Raw genomic sequence first — 20,547 nt, 5'->3', positions numbered from 1 at the left:
AGGAAAAAGAAACACATATCCGCCCAGAAGGTGGAATTGAACCACTCTGTCGCTAAACAGCTACAGGTTTGAAGCCTGCACCCCAGACCACTGAGGCTCATCCGGGCAGTGGTGGAGCAGAACAGCACCATATATATGTCACCTGTAAACAGTATCTCTCACTAATAGAGTGAGAAAGAAGCCGTTTGAACTGAATTAAACTCAGTTTCTGCTTCAGGTTTGGGGACATCCATTATTGATAACCTTAACTGTCCTGATTTGATAGAAAAAAATCAAGGAAAACGACGCCACTACTTGTATGTAAATCACTGCATGGACTTCTGGGTAACTTGGAAGGAGCTGCAGCTTCCTTGTATGATGTGCTCAAAGTACAGGCAATACATTCTTCACATGTGGCGATGCTGGCAGTGCTTTGAAATCCCTGAGCTGATCCGTGGAATTATCTATGAACTGATTTATGTTTAGTATTAGTAGAGCGCAGAGTTCACCACCAGGGTGGCCTCTTGGCACTTTGAGTGTATAGTACATAATGCATTTGCAGGAATTATAACGTGTACACCTATCTGGGGAGCAGTAGAGGCTGTACGAGGGTGGGGGAGGTTGACAATCGCATGATCATTAGAGGAGGGGGAGCAGACTGGAGAAATCAGGGGAGCAGGGCTGGGGCTCCCCATTCAGTGGCAGCTATCTGCTGTTTTTGCTCTTTAAGTGCACACGCATCACGTTCTCCTCACTGTTTTTTTTCAGCATTTTTTACTAGAAATGGTGAGTACAGGGTAATAATAATTTCTTCTTTGTGTCGCTCTTTAGCCAAAAGCGCTTCACAGAGATCAAGTTTATAAAATGATTTTTGCCCAATCGAAATTCGTGTTCATTTTATCGAGCTCGGAATGATGAGAGGCGGAGCTGACCTTCCTGGGATTCACACCAGCTTCCTGCAAATTGCAGCAGCGAGCGCTCAACCTGCTGAACTATCTTACCAGCTGCCCAGTACATGGGGAACGGTAGTGATATTACCGCTAAAACACTAGAGGTGGTGGAAGGAAGAATGAGAGACGAGTGGGCAATGTGGGGCAAGGCTGTGAATATACATTATCCCGGTAGATTCCACACACACCCAGCTGAGTGTCCTCGAGCCACCGCTGTGGGTGTTGCTAGGGGTGGAAAGGTGAACACCTGCTGGGGATCTTCAGTAGAGTGCAGAGCTGCATTGAGGAGGTGCAGGAAGTCAAATGCCCTCAGGGTAAAGGGGTTCCTTCCACTTGAGAGCAAAGCAGAGGGCCTACATCTGGAAGCCGTGCAAGGCGATATTGCAGTTTTGAGGCAATGCTGACTTTGAGAGGGGGAGATGATGAATGGTGGTCTATGGTGAGGTGGCTTAAGCTAGCTAGCAGGACTAGCAATGCTGACCTTGAGAGGGCAGGTGATGAATGGTGTTCTGTGGTGAGGCGCTTAGGTTAGCTAGCAGGGCTAGCCATGCAGACTTTGAGAGGGGAGGTGATGAATGGTGGTCTGTGGTTAGGTGGCTTACACTAGCTAGCAGGGCTAGCAATGCTGACCTTGAGAGGGGAGGTGATGAATGGTGGTCTGTGGAGAGGCACTTAGGCTACCTAGCAGGGCCAGCAATGCTGACTTTGAGAGGGGAGGTGATGAATGGTGGTCTGTGGTGAGGTGGCTTAGGCTAGCTAGCAGGGCTAGCAATGCTGACTTTGAGCGTGGAGATGATGAATGGTGGTCTATGGTGAGGTGGCCTGCTGACTTTGAGAGGGGAGATGATGAATGATGGTCTGTGGTGAGGCGGATTAAGCTAGCTAGCAGGACTAGCAATTCTGACTTTGAGAGGGGAGATGATGAATGGTGGCCTATGGTGAGGTGGCTTAGGCTAGCTAGCAGGGCTAGCAATGCTGACTTTGAGGGTGGGGATGATGAATGCTGGTCTATGGTGAGATGGGTTAGGCTAGTTAGCAGGGCTAGCAATGCTTACTTTGAGAGGGGAGAACACGAATGGTGGTCTGTGGTTAGCCAGCTTAGGCTAGCTAGCAGGTCTAGTAATTGTGACTTTGAGAGGGGAGATGATGAATGGTGATCCATCGTGAGGTGGCTTAGGCTAGCTAGCAGGGCTAGCCATTCTGACTTTGATAGGGGAGATGATGAATGGTGCTCTATGGTGAGATGGCTTAGTTTCGCCATCAAGGCTAGCAATGCTGACTTTGAGGGTGGAAAGGATGAATGGTGGTCTATGGTGAGGTGGCTTAAGCTAGCTAGCAGGACTAACAATGCTGACCTTGAGAGGGCAGGTGATGAATGGTGTTCTGTGGTGAGGGGCTTAGGCTAGCTAGCAGGGCTAGCAATACTGACCTTGAGAGGGGAGGTGATGAATGGTGGTCTGTGGTGAGGCACTTAGGCTAGCTAGCAGGGCTAGCAATGCTGACTTTGAGAGGGTAGGTGATGAATGGTGGTCTGTGGTGAGGTGTCTTAGGCTAGCTAGCAGGGCTAGCAATGCTGATCTCGAGCGTGGAGATGATGAATGGTAGTCTATGGTGAGGTGGCCTGCTGACTTTGAGGGTGGAGATGATGAATGGTGGTCTATGGTGAGATGGCTTAGGCTAGTTAGCAGGGCTAGCAATGCTTACTTTGAGAGAGGAGATGATGAATGGTGGTCTGTGGTGAGGCGGCTTAGGCTAGCTAGCAGGGCTAGCAATTGTGACTTTGAGAGGGGAGATGATGAATGGTGGTCTATGGTGAGGTGGCTTAGGATAGCTAGCAGGGCTAGCATTGCTGACTTTGAGGGTGGAGATGATGAATGGTGGTCTATGGTGAGATGGCTTAGGCTAGTTAGCAGGGCTAGCAATGCTTACTTTGAGAGTGGAGATGACGAATGGTGGTCTGTGGTGAGGCGGCTTAGGCTAGCTAGCAGGGCTAGCAATTGTGACTTTGAGAGGGGAGATGATGAATGGTGGTCTATGGTGAGGTGGCTTAGGATAGCTAGCAGGGCTAGCCATGCAGACTTTGAGAGGGGAGGTGATGAATGGTGGTCTGTGGTTAGGTGGCTTACACTAGGTAGCAGGGCTAGCAATGCTGACCTTGAGAGGGGAAGTGATGAATGGTGGTCTGTGGAGTGGTACTTAGGCTACCTAGCAGGGCCAGCAATGCTGACTTTGAGAGGGGAGGTGATGAATGGTGGTCTGTGGTGAGGTGGCTTAGGCTAGCTAGCAGGGCTAGCAATGCTGACTTTGAGCGTGGAGATGATGAATGGTGGTCTATGGGGAGGTGGCCTGCTGACTTTGAGAGGGGAGATGATGAATGGTGGTCTATGGTGAGATGGCTTAGGCTAGTTAGCAGGGCTAGCAATGCTTACTTTGAGAGTGGAGATGACGAATGGTGGTCTGTGGTGAGGCGGCTTAGGCTAGCTAGCAGGGCTAGCAATTGTGACTTTGAGAGGGGAGATGATGAATGGTGGTCTATGGTGAGGTGGCTTAGGATAGCTAGCAGGGCTAGCATTGCTGACTTTGAGGGTGGAGATGATGAATGGTGGTCTATGGTGAGATGGCTTAGGCTAGTTAGCAGTGCTAGCAATGCTTACTTTGGGAGGGGAGAACACGAATGGTGGTCTGTGGTGAGGCAGCTTAGGCTAGCTAGCAGGGCTAGTAATTGTGACTTTGAGAGGGGAGATGATGAATGGTGATCTATCGTGAGGTGGCTTAGGCTAGCTAGCAGGGCTAGCCATTCTGACTTTGAGAGGGGAGATGATGAATGGTGCTCTATGGTGAGATGGCTTAGGTTAGCCAACAGGGCTAGCAGCGCTGACTTTGAGGGTGGAGAGGATGAATGGTGGTCTGTGGTGAGATGGCTTAGGCTAGCTAGTATGACTAGCAATGCTGATGTTGAGGGTGGAGATGAAAGGTGGTCTTTGGTGAGGTGGCTTAGGCTAGTTAATAGGGGTAGCAATGCTTACTTTGAGAGGGGAGGTGATGAATGGTGGTCTGTAGTGGGGTGGCTAAGGCTTGCTAGCAGGGCTAGCAATGCTGACTTCGAGAGTGTAGATGATGAATGGTGGTCTATGGTGAGATGGCTTAGGCTAGCTAGCAGGGCTAGCAATTGTGACTTTGAGAGGGGAGATGATGAATGGTGGTCTGTAGTGGGGTGGCTTAGGCTTGCTAGCAGGGCTAGCAATGCTGACTTCGAGAGTGTAGATGATGAATGGTGGTCTATGGTGAGATGGCTTAGGCTAGCTAGCAGGACTAGCAATGCTGACCTTGAGTGGGGAGGGGATGAATGGTGGTCTATGGTGAGATGACTTAGGCTAGCTAGGAGGGCTAGCCATGCTGACTTTGAGGGCGGAGAGGATGAATGGTGGTCTCTGGTGAGATGGCTTAGGCTAGCTAGTAGGAATAGCAATGCAGATGTTGAGGGTGGAGTTGAATGGTGGTCTGTGGTGAGGTGGCTTAGGCTAGCTAGCAGGGCTAGCAATGCTGACTTTGAGAGGGGAGATGACGAATGGTGGTCTATAGCCAGATGGCTTATGCTAGTTAGCAGGGCTAGAAATGCTGACTATGAGAGGGGAGATGATGAATGGTGGTCAATGGTCTATTGGCTTAATCTAGTTAGCATGGCTAGCAATACTGACCTTGAGAGGGGAGGTGATGAATGGTGGTCTGTGGTGAGGCACTTAGGCTAGCTAGCAGGGTTAGCAATGCTGACTTTGAGAGGGTAGGTGATGAATGGTGGTCTGTGGTGAGGTGTCTTAGGCTAGCTAGCAGGGCTAGCAATGCTGACTTTGAGAGTGGAGATGATGAATGATGGTCTGTGGTGAGGCAGATTAGGCTAGCTAGCAGGGCTAGCAATTCTGACTTTGAGAGGGGAGATGATGAATGGTGGCCTATGGTGAGGTGGCTTAGGCTAGCTAGCAGGGCTAGCAATGCTGACTTTGAGAGGGGAGATGATGAATGGTGATCTATGGTGAGGTGGCTTAGTCTAGCTAGCAGGGCTACCAATGCTGACTTTGAGATGGGAGATGATGAATGGTGGTCTATGGTGAGATGGCTTAGTTTAGCCATCAGGGCTAGCAATGCTTACGTTGAGAGGGGAGAACACGAATGGTGGTCTGTGGTGAGCCATCTTAGGCTAGCTAGCAGGGCTAGTAATTGTGACTTTGAGAGGGGAGATGATGAATGGTGATCTATCGTGAGGTGGCTTAGGCTAGCTAGCAGGGCTAGCCATTCTGACTTTGATAGGGGAGATGATGAATGGTGCTCTATGGTGAGATGGCTTAGTTTCGCCATCAAGGCTAGCAATGCTGACTTTGAGGGTGGAAAGGATGAATGGTGGTCTATGGTGAGGTGGCTTATGCTAGCTAGCAGGACTAACAATGCTGACCTTGAGAGGGCAGGTGATGAATGGTGTTCTGTGGTGAGGGGCTTAGGCTAGCTAGCAGGGCTAGCAATACTGACCTTGAGAGGGGAGGTGATGAATGGTGGTCTGTGGTGAGGCACTTAGGCTAGCTAGCAGGGCTAGCAATGCTGATCTCGAGCGTGGAGATGATGAATGGTGGTCTATGGTGAGGTGGCCTGCTGACTTTGAGGGTGGAGATGATGAATGGTGGTCTATGGTGAGATGGCTTAGGCTAGTTAGCAGGGCTAGCAATGCTTACTTTGAGAGTGGAGATGACGAATGGTGGTCTGTGGTGAGGCGGCTTAGGCTAGCTAGCAGGGCTAGCAATTGTGACTTTGAGAGGGGAGATGATGAATGGTGGTCTATGGTGAGGTGGCTTAGGATAGCTAGCAGGGCTAGCATTGCTGACTTTGAGGGTGGAGATGATGAATGGTGGTCTATGGTGAGATGGCTTAGGCTAGTTAGCAGGGCAAGCAATGCTTACTTTGAGAGTGGAGATGACGAATGGTGGTCTGTGGTGAGGCGGCTTAGGCTAGCTAGCAGGGCTAGCAATTGTGACTTTGAGAGGGGAGATGATGAATGGTGGTCTATGGTGAGGTGGCTTAGGATAGCTAGCAGGGCTAGCCATGCAGACTTTGAGAGGGGAGGTGATGAATGGTGGTCTGTGGTTAGGTGGCTTACACTAGGTAGCAGGGCTAGCAATGCTGACCTTGAGAGGGGAAGTGATGAATGGTGGTCTGTGGAGTGGTACTTAGGCTACCTAGCAGGGCCAGCAATGCTGACTTTGAGAGGGGAGGTGATGAATGGTGGTCTGTGGTGAGGTGGCTTAGGCTAGCTAGCAGGGCTAGCAATGCTGACTTTGAGCGTGGAGATGATGAATGGTGGTCTATGGTGAGGTGGCCTGCTGACTTTGAGATGGGAGATGATGAATGGTGGTCTATGGTGAGATGGCTTAGGCTAGCTAGCAGGGCTAGCAATGCTGACTTTGAGAGAGGAGATGATGAATGATGGTCTGTGGTGAGGCGGATTAGGCTCGCTAGCAGGGCTAGCAATTCTGACTTTGAGAGGGGAGATGATGAATGGTGGCCTATGGTGAGGTGGCTTAGGCTAGCTAGCAGGGCTAGCAATGCTGACTTTGAGGGTGGGGATGATGAATGCTGGTCTATGGTGAGATGGCTTAGGCTAGTTAGCAGTGCTAGCAATGCTTACTTTGGGAGGGGAGAACACGAATGGTGGTCTGTGGTGAGGCAGCTTAGGCTAGCTAGCAGGGCTAGTAATTGTGACTTTGAGAGGGGAGATGATGAATGGTGATCTATCGTGAGGTGGCTTAGGCTAGCTAGCAGGGCTAGCCATTCTGACTTTGGGAGGGGAGATGATGAATGGTGCTCTATGGTGAGATGGCTTAGGTTAGCCAACAGGGCTAGCAGCGCTGACTTTGAGGGTGGAGAGGATGAATGGTGGTCTGTGGTGAGATGGCTTAGGCTAGCTAGTAGGACTAGCAATGCTGATGTTGAGGGTGGAGATGAAAGGTGGTCTTTGGTGAGGTGGCTTAGGCTAGTTAATAGGGGTAGCAATGCTTACTTTGAGAGGGGAGGTGATGAATGGTGGTCTGTAGTGGGGTGGCTAAGGCTTGCTAGCAGGGCTAGCAATGCTGACTTCGAGAGTGTAGATGATGAATGGTGGTCTATGGTGAGATGGCTTAGGCTAGCTAGCAGGGCTAGCAATTGTGACTTTGAGAGGGGAGATGATGAATGGTGGTCTGTAGTGGGGTGGCTTAGGCTTGCTAGCAGGGCTAGCAATGCTGACTTCGAGAGTGTAGATGATGAATGGTGGTCTATGGTGAGATGGCTTAGGCTAGCTAGCAGGACTAGCAATGCTGACCTTGAGTGGGGAGGTGATGAATGGTGGTCTATGGTGAGATGACTTAGGCTAGCTAGGAGGGCTAGCAATGCTGACTTTGAGGGCGGAGAGGATGAATGGTGGTCTCTGGTGAGATGGCTTAGGCTAGCTAGTAGGAATAGCAATGCAGATGTTGAGGGTGGAGTTGAATGGTGGTCTGTGGTGAGGTGGCTTAGGCTAGCTAGCAGGGCTAGCAATGCTGGCTTTGAGAGGGGAGATGACGAATGGTGGTCTATAGCCAGATGGCTTATGCTAGTTAGCAGGGCTAGAAATGCTGACTTTGAGAGGGGAGATGATGAATGGTGGTCAATGGTCTATTGGCTTAATCTAGTTAGCATGGCTAGCAATACTGACCTTGAGAGGGGAGGTGATGAATGGTGGTCTGTGGTGAGGCACTTAGGCTAGCTAGCAGGGCTAGCAATGCTGACTTTGAGAGGGTAGGTGATGAATGGTGGTCTGTGGTGAGGTGTTTTAGGCTAGCTAGCAGGGCTAGCAATGCTGACTTTGAGAGTGGAGATGATGAATGATGGTCTGTGGTGAGGCAGATTAGGCTAGCTAGCAGGGCAAGCAATTCTGACTTTGAGAGGGGAGATGATGAATGGTGGCCTATGGTGAGGTGGCTTAGGCTAGCTAGCAGGGCTAGCAATGCTGACTTTGAGAGGGGAGATGATGAATGGTGATCTATGGTGAGGTGGCTTAGGCTAGCTAGCAGGGCTACCAATGCTGACTTTGAGAGGGGAGATGATGAATGGTGGTCTATGGTGAGATGGCTTAGTTTAGCCATCAGGGCTAGCAATGCTGACTTTGAGGGTGGAGACGATGAATGGTGGTCTATGGTGAGGTGGCTTAGGCTAGCTAGCAGGACTAGCAATGCTGACCTTGAGAGGGCAGGTGATGAATGGTGTTCTGTGGTGAGGGGCTTAGGCTATCTAGCAGGGCTAGCAATACTGACCTTGAGAGGGGAGGTGATGAATGGTGGTCTGTGGTGAGGCACTTAGGCTAGCTAGCAGGGCTAGCAATGCTGACTTTGAGAGTGTAGGTGATGAATGGTGGTCTGTGGTGAGGTCTCTTAGGCTAGCTAGCAGGGCTAGCAATGCTGACTTCGAGCGTGGAGATGATGAATGGTGGTCTATGGTGAGATGGATTATGCTAGCTAGCAGGGCTAGCATTGCTGATTTGAGCGTGGAGATGATGCATGGTGGTCTATGGTGAGGTGGCTTAGGCTAGCTAGCAGGACTAGCAATGCTGATCTTGAGAGGGGAGGTGATGAATGGTGTTCTGTGGTGAGGGGCTTAGGCTATCTAGCAGGGCTAGCAATACTGACCTTGAGAGGGGAGGTGATGAATGGTGGTCTGTGGTGAGGCACTTAGGCTAGCTAGCAGGACTAGCAATGCTGACTTTGAGAGTGTAGGTGATGAATGATGTTATGTGGTGAGGTGGTTTAGGCTAGCTAGCAGGGCTAGCAATTCTGACTTTGAGAGGGGAGATGATGAATCGTGGCCTATGGTGAGGTGGCTTTGGCTAGCTAGCAGGGCTACCAATGCTGACTTTGAGAGGGGAGATGATGAATGGTGGTCTATGGTGAGATGGCTTAGTTTAGCCATCAGGGCTAGCAATGCTGACTTTGAGGGTGGAGACGAATAATGGTGGTCTATGGAGAGGTGGCTTAGGCTAGCTAGCAGGACTAGCAATGCTGAACTTGAGAGGGCAGGTGATGAATGGTGTTCTGTGGTGAGGGGCTTAGGCTATCTAGCAGGGCTAGCAATGCTGACTTTGAGAGGGTAGGTGATGAATGGTGGTCTGTGGTGAGGTGTTTTAGGCTAGCTAGCAGGGCTAGCAATGCTGACTTTGAGAGTGGAGATGATGAATGATGGTCTGTGGTGAGGCAGATTAGGCTAGCTAGCAGGGCAAGCAATTCTGACTTTGAGAGGGGAGATGATGAATGGTGGCCTATGGTGAGGTGGCTTAGGCTAGCTAGCAGGGCTAGCAATGCTGACTTTGAGAGGGGAGATGATGAATGGTGATCTATGGTGAGGTGGCTTAGGCTAGCTAGCAGGGCTACCAATGCTGACTTTGAGAGGGGAGATGATGAATGGTGGTCTATGGTGAGATGGCTTAGTTTAGCCATCAGGGCTAGCAATGCTGACTTTGAGGGTGGAGACGATGAATGGTGGTCTATGGTGAGGTGGCTTAGGCTAGCTAGCAGGACTAGCAATGCTGACCTTGAGAGGGCAGGTGATGAATGGTGTTCTGTGGTGAGGGGCTTAGGCTATCTAGCAGGGCTAGCAATACTGACCTTGAGAGGGGAGGTGATGAATGGTGGTCTGTGGTGAGGCACTTAGGCTAGCTAGCAGGGCTAGCAATGCTGACTTTGAGAGTGTAGGTGATGAATGGTGGTCTGTGGTGAGGTCTCTTAGGCTAGCTAGCAGGGCTAGCAATGCTGACTTCGAGCGTGGAGATGATGAATGGTGGTCTATGGTGAGATGGATTATGCTAGCTAGCAGGGCTAGCATTGCTGATTTGAGCGTGGAGATGATGCATGGTGGTCTATGGTGAGGTGGCTTAGGCTAGCTAGCAGGACTAGCAATGCTGATCTTGAGAGGGCAGGTGATGAATGGTGTTCTGTGGTGAGGGGCTTAGGCTATCTAGCAGGGCTAGCAATACTGACCTTGAGAGGGGAGGTGATGAATGGTGGTCTGTGGTGAGGCACTTAGGCTAGCTAGCAGGAATAGCAATACTGACTTTGAGAGTGTAGGTGATGAATGATGTTATGTGGTGAGGCGGTTTAGGCTAGCTAGCAGGGCTAGCAATTCTGACTTTGAGAGGGGAGATGATGAATCGTGGCCTATGGTGAGGTGGCTTTGGCTAGCTAGCAGGGCTACCAATGCTGACTTTGAGAGGGGAGATGATGAATGGTGGTCTATGGTGAGATGGCTTAGTTTAGCCATCAGGGCTAGCAATGCTGACTTTGAGGGTGGAGACGAATAATGGTGGTCTATGGAGAGGTGGCTTAGGCTAGCTAGCAGGACTAGCAATGCTGAACTTGAGAGGGCAGGTGATGAATGGTGTTCTGTGGTGAGGGGCTTAGGCTATCTAGCAGGGCTAGCAATACTGACCTTGAGAGGGGAGGTGATGAATGGTGGTCTGTGGTGTGGCACTTAGGCTAGCAGGCAGGGCTAGCAATGCTGACTTTGAGAGTGTAGGTGATGAATGGTGGTCTGTGGTGAGGTCTCTTAGGCTAGCTAGCAGGGCTAGCAATGCTGACTTCGAGCTTGGAGATGATGAATGGTGGTCTATGGTGAGGTGGCCTGCTGACTTTGAGAGGGGAGATGATGAATGGTGGTCTATGGTGAGATGGATTATGCTAGCTAGCAGGGCTAGCACTGCTGATTTGAGCGTGGAGATGATGCATGGTGGTCTATGGTGAGGTGGCTTAGGCTAGCTAGCAGGGCTAGCACTGCTGATTTGAGCGTGAAGATGATGCATGGTGGTCTATGGTGAGGTGGCTTAGGCTAGCTAGCAGGGCTAGCAATGCTGACTTTGAGAGAGGAGATGATGAATGATGGTATGTGGTGAGGCGGTTTAGGCTAGCTAGCAGGGCTAGCAATTCTGACTTTGAGAGGGGAGATGATGAATGGTGGCCTATGGTGAGGTGGCTTAGGCTAGCTAGCAGGGCTAGCAATGCTGACTTTGAGGTTGGAGATGATGAGTGGTGGTCTATGGTGAGATGGCTTAGGCTAGCTAGCAGGGCTAGCAATGCTGAACTTGAGAGGGGAGATGAAGAATGGTGGTCTGTGGTGAGGCGGCTTAGGCTATCTAGCAGGGCTAGCAATACTGACCTTGAGAGGGGAGGTGATGAATGGCGGTCTGTGGTGTGGCACTTAGGCTAGCAGGCAGGGCTAGCAATGCTGACTTTGAGAGTGTAGGTGATGAATGGTGGTCTGTGGTGAGGTCTCTTAGGCTAGCTAGCAGGGCTAGCAATGCTGACTTCGAGCGTGGAGATGATGAATGGTGGTCTATGGTGAGGTGGCCTGCTGACTTTGAGAGGGGAGATGATGAATGGTGGTCTATGGTGAGATGGATTATGCTAGCTAGCAGGGCTAGCACTGCTGATTTGAGCGTGGAGATGATGCATGGTGGTCTATGGTGAGGTGGCTTAGGCTAGCTAGCAGGGCTAGCACTGCTGATTTGAGCGTGAAGATGATGCATGGTGGTCTATGGTGAGGTGGCTTAGGCTAGCTAGCAGGGCTAGCAATGCTGACTTTGAGAGAGGAGATGATGAATGATGGTATGTGGTGAGGCGGTTTAGGCTAGCTAGCAGGGCTAGCAATTCTGACTTTGAGAGGAGGGTGATGAATGGTGGCCTATGGTGAGGTGGCTTAGGCTAGCTAGCAGGGCTAGCAATGCTGACTTTGAGGTTGGAGATGATGAATGGTGGTCTATGGTGAGATGGCTTAGGCTAGTTAGCAGGGCTAGCAATGATTTCTTTGAGAGGGGAGATGAAGAATGGTGGTCTGTGGTGAGGCGTCTTAGGCTAGCTAGCAGGGCTAGCAATTGTGACTTTGAGAGGGGAGATGATGAATGGTGGTCTATGGTGAGGTGGCTTAGGATAGCTAGCAGGGCTAGCAATTCTGACTTTGGGGGTGGAGATGATGAATGGTGGTCTATGGTGAGATGGCCTAGGCTAGTTAGCTGGGCTAGCAATGCTTGCTTTGAGAGGGGAGGTGATGAATGGTGGTCTGTAGTGGGGTGGCTTAGGCTTGCTAGCAGGGCTAGCAATGCTGACTTCGAGAGGGTAGATGATGAATGGTGGTCTGTGGTTAGGTGGCTTACACTAGCTAGCAGGGCTAGCAATGCTGACCTTGAGAGGGGAGGTGATGAATGGTGGTCTGTGGAGAGGCACCTAGGCTACCTAGCAGGGCCAGCAATGCTGACTTTGAGAGGGGAGGTGATGAATGGTGGTCTGTGGTGAGGTGGCTTAGGCTAGCTAGCATGGCTAGCAATGCTGACTTTGAGCGTGGAGATGATGAATGGTGGTCTATGGTGAGGTGGCCTGCTGACTTTGAGAGGGGAGATGATGAATGGTGGTCTGTAGTGGGGTGGCTAAGGCTTGCTAGCAGGGCTAGCAATGCTTACTTTGAGAGGGGAGGTGATGAATGGTGGTCTGTAGTGGGGTGGCTTAGGCTTGCTAGCAGGGCTAGCAATGGTGACTTCGAGAGGGTAGATGATGAATGGTGGTCTATGGTGAGATGGCTTAGGCTAGCTAGCAGGGCTAGCAATGCTGACTTTGAGGGTGGAGATGATGAATGGTGTTCTGTGGTGAGGCGCTTAGGCTAGCTAGCAGGGCTAGCAATGCAGACTTTGAGAGGGGGGTGATGAAAGGTGGTCTGTGGTTAGGTGGCTTACACTAGCTAGCAGAGCTAGTAATGCTGACCTTGAGAAGGGAGGTGATGAATGGTGGTCTGTGGAGAGGCACTTAGGCTACCTAGCAGGGCCAGCAATGCTGACTTTGAGAGGGGAGGTGATGAATGGTGGTCTGTGGTGAGGTGGCTTAGGCTAGCTAGCAGGCCTAGCAATGCTGACTTTGAGCGTGGAGATGATGAATGGTGGTCTATGGTGAGGTGGCCTGCTGACTTTGAGAGGGGAGATGATGAATGGTGGTCTATGGTGAGATGGCTTAGGCTAGCTAGCAGGGCTTGCAATGCTGACTTTGAGAGAGGAGATGATGAATGATGGTCTGTGGTGAGGCGGATTAGGCTAGTTAGCAGGGCTAGCAATGCTTACTTTGAGAGGGGAGAACACGAATGGTGGTCTGTGGTGAGGCAGCTTAGGCTATCTAGCAGGGCTAGTAATTGTGACTTTGAGAGGGGAGATGATGAATGGTGATCTATCATGAGGTGGCTTAGGCTAGCTAGCAGGGCTAGCCATTCTGACTTTGAGAGGGGAGATGATGAATGGTGGTCTATGGTGAGATGGCTTAGTTTAGCCATCAAGGCTAGCAATGCTGACTTTGAGGGTGGAGAGGATGAATGGTGGTCTATGGTGAGGTGCTTAGGCTAGCTAGCAGGACTAGCAATGCTTACTTTGAGAGGGGAGGTGATGAATGGTGGTCTGTAGTGGGGTGGCTTAGGCTTGCTAGCAGGCCTAGCAATGCTGACTTCGAGAGGGTAGATGATGAATGGTGGTCTATGGTGAGATGGTTTAGGCCAGCTAGCAGGACTAGCAATGCTGACTTTGAGAGGGAGATGATGAATGGTGGTCTATGGTGAGATGGCTTAGGTTAGCCATCAAGGATAGCAATGCTGACTTTGAGGGTGGAGAGGATGAATGGTGGTCTGTGGTGGGATGGCTTAGGCTAGCTAGTAGGACTAGCAATGCTGACGTTGAGGGTGGAGATGAAAGGTGGTCTTTTGTGAGGTGGCTTAGGCTAGTTAACAGGGCTAGCAATGCTTACTTTGAGAGGGGAGGTGATGAATGGTGGTCTGTAGTGGGGTGGCTTAGGCTAGCTAGCAGGGCTAGCAATGCTGACTTCGAGAGTGTAGATGATGAATGGTGGTCTATGGTGAGATGGCTTAGGCTAGCTAGCAGGGCTAGCAATGCTGACTTTGAGAGGGGAGATGATGAATGGTGGTCTATGGTGAGATGACTTAGGCTAGCTAGGAGGGCTAGCAACGCTGACTTTGAGGGCGGAGAGGATGAATGGTGGTCTGTGGTGAGATGGCTTAGGCTAGCTAGTAGGACTAGCAATGCTGATGTTGAGGGTGGAGTTGAATGGTGGTCTGTGGTGAGGTGGCTTAGGCTAGCTAGTAGGACTAGCAATGCTGACGTTGAGGGTGGAGATGAAAGGTGGTCTTTTGTGAGGTGGCTTAGGCTAGTTAGCAGGGCTAGAAATGTTGACTTTGAGAGGAAAGATGATGAATGGTGGTCTATGGTGAGATGGCTTAGGCCAGCTAGCAGGGCTAGCAATGCTGACTTTGAGAGGGGAGATGATGAATGGTGGTCTATGGTGAGATGGCTTAGGTTAGCCTTCAGGGCTAGCAATGCTGACTTTGAGGGTGAAGAGGATGAATGGTGGTCTGTGGTGAGATGGCTTAGGCTAGCTAGTAGGACTAGCAATGCTGACGTTGAGGGTGGAGATGAAAGGTGGTCTTTTGTGAGGTGGCTTAGGCTAGTTAACAGGGCCTGCAATACTTACTTTGAGAGGGGAGGTGATGAATTGTGGTCTGTAGTGGGGTGGCTTAGGCTAGCTAGCAGGGCTAGCAAAGCTGACTTCGAGAGTGTAGATGATGAATGGTGGTCTATGGTGAGGTGGCTTAGGCTAGCTAGCAGGGCTAGCAATGCTGAGTTTGAGAGGGGAGATGAAGAATGGTGGTCTATGATGAGATGACTTAGGCTAGATAGGAGGGCTAGCAACGCTGACTTTGAGGGCAGAGAGGATGAATGGTGGTCTGTGGTGAGATGGCTTAGGCTAGCTAGTAGGACTAGCAATGCTGATGTTGAGGGTGGAGTTGAATGGTGGTCTGTGGTGAGGTGGCTTAGGCTAGCTAGCAGGGCTAGCAATGCTGACTTTGAGAGGGGAGATGACGAATGGTGGTCTATAGCCAGATGGCTTATGCTAGTTAGCAGGGCTAGAAATGCTGACTTTGAGAGGGGAGATGATGAATGGTGGTCAATGGTCAGATGGCTTAATCTAGTTAGCATTGCTAGCAATGCTGACTTTGAGAGGGGGAGATGATGAATGGTGGTCTATGGTGAGGTGGCTTAGGCTAGCTAGCAGGACTAGCAATGCTGACCTTGAGAGGGGAGATGATGAATGATGGTCTGTGGTGAGGCGGATTAGGCTAGCTAGCAGGGCTAGCAATTCTGACTTTCAGAGGGGAGATGATGAATGTTGGCCTATGGTGAGGTGGTTTAGGCTAGCTAGCAGGCCTAGCAATGCTGACTTTGAGGATGGAGATGATGAATGGTGGTCTATGGTGAGATGGCTTAGGCTAGTTAGCAGGGCTAGCAATGCTTATTTTGAGAGGGGAGATGACGAATGGTGGTCTGTGGTGAGGCGGCTTAGGCTAGCTAGCAATGCTAGCAATTGTGACTTTGAGAGGGGAGATGATGAATGGTGGTCTATGGTGAGGTGGCTTAGGCTAGCTAGCAGGGCTAGCAATGCTGACTTTGAGCGTGGAGATGATGAATGGTGGTCTATGGTGAGGTGGCCTGCTGACTTTGGGAGGGGAGATGATGAATGGTGGTCTATGGTGAGATGGCTTAGGCTAGCTAGCAGGGCTAGCACTGCTGATTTGAGCGTGGAGACGATGCATGGTGGTCTATGGTGAGGTGGCTTCGGCTAGCTAGCAGGGCTAGCAATGCTGACTTTGAGAGAGGAGGTGATGAATGATGGTCTGTGGTGAGGCGGATTAGTCTAGCTAGCTGGGCTAGCAATTCTGACTTTCAGAGGGGAGATGATGAATGGTGGCCTATGGTGAGGTGGCTTAGGCTAGGTAGCAGGGCTAGCAATGCTGACCCTGAGGGTGGAGGTGATGAATGGTTGTCTATTGTGAGATGGCTTAGGCTAGTTAGCAGGGCTAGCAATGCTTATTTTGAGAGGGGAGATGACGAATGGTGGTCTGTGGTGAGGCGGCTTAGGCTAGCTAGCAATGCTAGCAATTGTGACTTTGAGAGGGGAGATGATGAATGGTGGTCTATGGTGAGGTGGCTTAGGCTAGCTAGCAGGGCTAGCAATGCTGACTTTGAGAGGGGAGATGATGAAAGGTGGTCTATGGTGAGATGGCTTAGGCTTGCTAGCAGGGCTAGCACTGCTGATTTGAGCATGGAGACGATGCATGGTGGTCTATGGTGAGGTGGCTTAGGCTAGCTAGCAGGGCTAGCAATGCTGACTTTGAGAGAGGAGATGATGAATGATGTTCTGTGGTGAGGCGGATTAGTCTAGCTAGCAGGGCTAGCAATTCTGACTTTCAGAGGGGAGATGATGAATGATGGCCTATGGTGAGGTGGCTTAGGCTAGGTAGCAGGGCTAGCAATGCTGACCTTGAGGGTGGAGATGATGAATGGTGGTCTATGGTGAGATGGCTTAGGCTAGTTAGCAGGGCTAGCAATGCTTATTTTGAGAGGGGAGATGACGAATGGTGGTCTGTGGTGAGGCGGCTTAGGCTAGCTAGCAATGCTAGCTATCGTGACTTTGAGAGGGGAGATGATGAATGGTGGTCCATGGTGAGGTGGCTTAGGCTAGCTAGCAGGGCTAGCAATGCTGACTTTGAGGGTGGAGATGATGAAAGGTGGTCTATGGTGAGATGGCTTAGGCTAGTTAGCAGGGCTAGCAATGCTTACTTTGAGAGGGGAGGTCATGAATGGTGGTCTGTAGTGGGGTGGCTTAGGCTTGCTAGCAGGCCTAGCAATGCTGACTTCGAAAGGGTAGATGATGAATGGTGGTCTATGGTGAGATGGCTTAGGCCAGCTAGCAGGGCTAGCAATGCTGACTTTGAGAGGGGAGATGATGAATGGTGGTCTATGGTGAGATGGCTTAGGTTAGCCATCAGGGCTAGCAATGCTGACTTTGAAGGTGGAGAGGATGAATGGTGGTCTCTGGTGAGATGGCTTAGGCTAGCTAGTAGGACTAGCAATGCTGACGTTGAGGGAGGAGATGAAAGGTGGTCTTTTGTGAGGTGGCTTAGGCTAGTTAACAGGTCTAGCAATGCTTACTTTGAGAGGGGAGGTGATGAATGGTGGTTTTGTAGTGGGGTGGCTTATGCTAGCTAGCAGGGCTAGCAATGCTGACTTCGAGAGTGTAGATGATGAATGGTGGTCTATGGTGAGATGGCTTAGGCTAGCTAGCAGGGCTAGCAATGCTGACTTTGAGAGGGGAGATGATGAATGATGGTCTATGGTGAGATGACTTAGGCTAGCTAGGAGGGCTGGCAATGCTGACTTTGAGGGCAGAGAGGATGAATGGTGGTCTGTGGTGAGATGGCTTAGGCTAGCTAGCAGGGCTAGCAATGCTGACTTTTAGAGGGGAGATGATGAATGGTAGTCTATAGTGAGGTGGCTTAGGCTAGCTAGCAGGGCTAGCAACGCTGACTTTGAGGGTGGAGATGATGAATGGTGGTCTATGGTGAGCCCATGCAGTATCATCAGACATTGTTTGTGCAGGCAAAAACAGTGTATTCCCAGGAGGAGTAAGGGGGTGTGACCACATAGGTTATATCAAAGTGGGCCTAGTTATTTGCATCGTCAAAAAAGGTTAAAAGTGAAATCACATTGCTAATCCCCTGAAAAGGTGCTGCCTTCCTGTGCATCATCAGAAGAACTGCTGGCACCGCATGCTGTTAATCACTAGAGATGGGTATTTAAGATTGGTACAATTCTTTTTTCTGTGATATAAATCCAGGCACTAAATGATTACCATGGACCCAAGATAAAAATGCTGATCACAGGAAAAAGAAACACATATCCGCCCAGAAGGTGGAATTGAACCACTCTGTCGCTAAACAGCTACAGGTTTGAAGCCTGCACCCCAGACCACTGAGGCTCATCCGGGCAGTGGTGGAGCAGAACAACACCATATATATGTCACCTGTAAACAGTATCTCTAACTAATAGAGTGGGAAAGAAGCCTTTTGAACTGAATTAAACTGAGTTTCTGCTTCAGGTTTAGGACACCATTATTGATAACCTTAACTGTCCTGCTTTGATAGAAACAAATCAAGGAAAACGACGCCACTACTTGTATGTAAATCACTGCATGGACTTCTGGGTAACTTGGAAGGAGCTGCTGCTTCCTTGTATAATGTGGTCAAAGTACAGGCAATATGTTCTTCACATGTGGCGATGCTGGCAGCGCCTTGAAATCCCTGATGCTGATCCGTGGAATTATCTATGAACTGATTTATGTTTAGTATTAGTAGAGCACAGAGTTCACCACCAGGGTGGCCTCTTGGCACTTTGTGTGTATTGTACATAATGCATTTACAGGAATTATAACGTGTACACCTATCTGGGGAGCAGTAGAGGCTGTACAAGGGTGGGGGAGGTTGACAATCGCATGATCATTAGAGGAGGGGGAGCAGACTAGAGAAATCAGGGGAGCAGGGCTGGGGCTCCCCATTCAGTGGCAGCTATCTGCTGTTTTTGCTCTTTAAGCGCACACGCATCACGTTCTCCTCACTGTTTTTTTCAGCATTTTTAACTAGAAATGTTGAGCACAGGGTAATAATAATTTCTTCTTTGTATCGCTCTTTAGCCAAAAGCGCTTTACAGAGATCAAGTTTATAAAACGATTTTTGCCCAATCGAAATTTGTGTTCATTTTATCGACCTCGGAATGATGAGAGGCGGAGCTGACCTTCCAGGGATTCACAGCAGCTTCCTGCAAATTGCAGCAGCGAGCGCTCAACCTGCTGAGCTATCTCACCAGCTGCCCAGTACATGGGGAACGGTAGTGATATTACCGCTAAAACACTAGAGGTGGTGGAAGGAAGAATGAGAGGCAAGTGGGCAATGTGAGGCAAGGCTGTGAATATACATTATCCCGTTAGATTCCACACACACCCAGCTGAGTGTCCTCGAGCCACCGCTGTGGGTGCTGCTGGGGTGGAAGGGTGAACACCTGCTGGAGATCTTCAGTAGAGTGCAGAACTGCATTGAGGAGGTGCAGGAAGTCAAATGCCCTCAGGGTAAAGGGGTTCCTTCCACTTGAGAGCAAAGCAAAGGGCCTACATCTGGAAGCCGTGCAAGGCGATACTGGAGTTTTGAGGCAATGCTGACTTTGAGAGTGTAGGTGATGAATGGTGGTCTGTGGTGAGGTCTCTTAGGCTAGCTAGCAGGGCTAGCAATGCTGACTTCGAGCGTGGAGATGATGAATGGTGGTCTATGGTGAGATGGATTATGCTAGCTAGCAGGGCTAGCATTGCTGATTTGAGCGTGGAGATGATGCATGGTGGTCTATGGTGAGGTGGCTTAGGCTAGCTAGCAGGACTAGCAATGCTGATCTTGAGAGGGCAGGTGATGAATGGTGTTCTGTGGTGAGGGGCTTAGGCTATCTAGCAGGGCTAGCAATACTGACCTTGAGAGGGGAGGTGATGAATGGTGGTCTGTGGTGAGGCACTTAGGCTAGCTAGCAGGGCTAGCAATGCTGACTTTGAGAGTGTAGGTGATGAATGATGTTATGTGGTGAGGCGGTTTAGGCTAGCTAGCAGGGCTAGCAATTCTGACTTTGAGAGGGGAGATGATGAATCGTGGCCTATGGTGAGGTGGCTTTGGCTAGCTAGCAGGGCTACCAATGCTGACTTTGAGAGGGGAGATGATGAATGGTGGTCTATGGTGAGATGGCTTAGTTTAGCCATCAGGGCTAGCAATGCTGACTTTGAGGGTGGAGACGATGAATGGTGGTCTATGGAGAGGTGACTTAGGCTAGCTAGCAGGACTAGCAATGCTGAACTTGAGAGGGCAGGTGATGAATGGTGTTCTGTGGTGAGGGGCTTAGGCTATCTAGCAGGGCTAGCAATACTGACCTTGAGAGGGGAGGTGATGAATGGTGGTCTGTGGTGTGGCACTTAGGCTAGCTAGCAGGGCTAGCAATGCTGACTTTGAGAGTGTAGGTGATGAATGGTGGTCTGTGGTGAGGTCTCTTATTCTAGCTAGCAGGGCTAGCAATGCTGACTTCGAGCGTGGAGATGATGAATGGTGGTCTATGGTGAGGTGGCCTGCTGACTTTGAGAGGGGAGATGATGAATGGTGGTCTATGGTGAGATGGATTATGCTAGCTAGCAGGGCTAGCACTGCTGATTTGAGCGTGGAGATGATGCATGGTGGTCTATGGTGAGGTGGCTTAGGCTAGCTAGCAGGGCTAGCACTGCTGATTTGAGCGTGAAGATGATGCATGGTGGTCTATGGTGAGGTGGCTTAGGCTAGCTAGCAGGGCTAGCAATGCTGACTTTGAGAGAGGAGATGATGAATGATGGTATGTGGTGAGGCGGTTTAGGCTAGCTAGCAGGGCTAGCAATTCTGACTTTGAGAGGGGAGATGATGAATGGTGGCCTATGGTGAGGTGGCTTAGGCTAGCTAGCAGGGCTAGCAATGCTGACTTTGAGGTTGGAGATGATGAGTGGTGGTCTATGGTGAGATGGCTTAGGCTAGCTAGCAGGGCTAGCAATGCTGAACTTGAGAGGGGAGATGAAGAATGGTGGTCTGTGGTGAGGCGGCTTAGGCTATCTAGCAGGGCTAGCAATACTGACCTTGAGAGGGGAGG

At 50.4% G+C, this 20,547-nt stretch overlaps 2 non-coding genes across 2 annotated transcripts; both read right to left on the bottom strand.

Annotated features, from left to right (window-relative positions):
- Positions 1 to 20: 20 nt before the first annotated feature.
- On the bottom strand, positions 21 to 107 carry TRNASTOP-UCA (transfer RNA opal suppressor (anticodon UCA)). The gene has a single exon. It is a non-coding gene; the product is annotated as a tRNA-Sec (tRNA).
- Positions 108 to 17,753: 17,646 nt separating this feature from the next.
- On the bottom strand, positions 17,754 to 17,840 carry TRNASTOP-UCA (transfer RNA opal suppressor (anticodon UCA)). The gene has a single exon. It is a non-coding gene; the product is annotated as a tRNA-Sec (tRNA).
- Positions 17,841 to 20,547: the final 2,707 nt, after the last annotated feature.

The sequence above is a fragment of the Ambystoma mexicanum genome, chromosome 13, assembly GCF_040938575.1.
Source record: "Ambystoma mexicanum isolate Mex_15411 chromosome 13, UKY_AmexF1_1, whole genome shotgun sequence".
In the NCBI taxonomy this organism is placed as follows: domain Eukaryota; kingdom Metazoa; phylum Chordata; class Amphibia; order Caudata; family Ambystomatidae; genus Ambystoma; species Ambystoma mexicanum.
The sequence above is the reverse complement of the archived record's forward strand: the minus strand, read 5'-3'. Positions and strand labels throughout refer to the sequence as shown.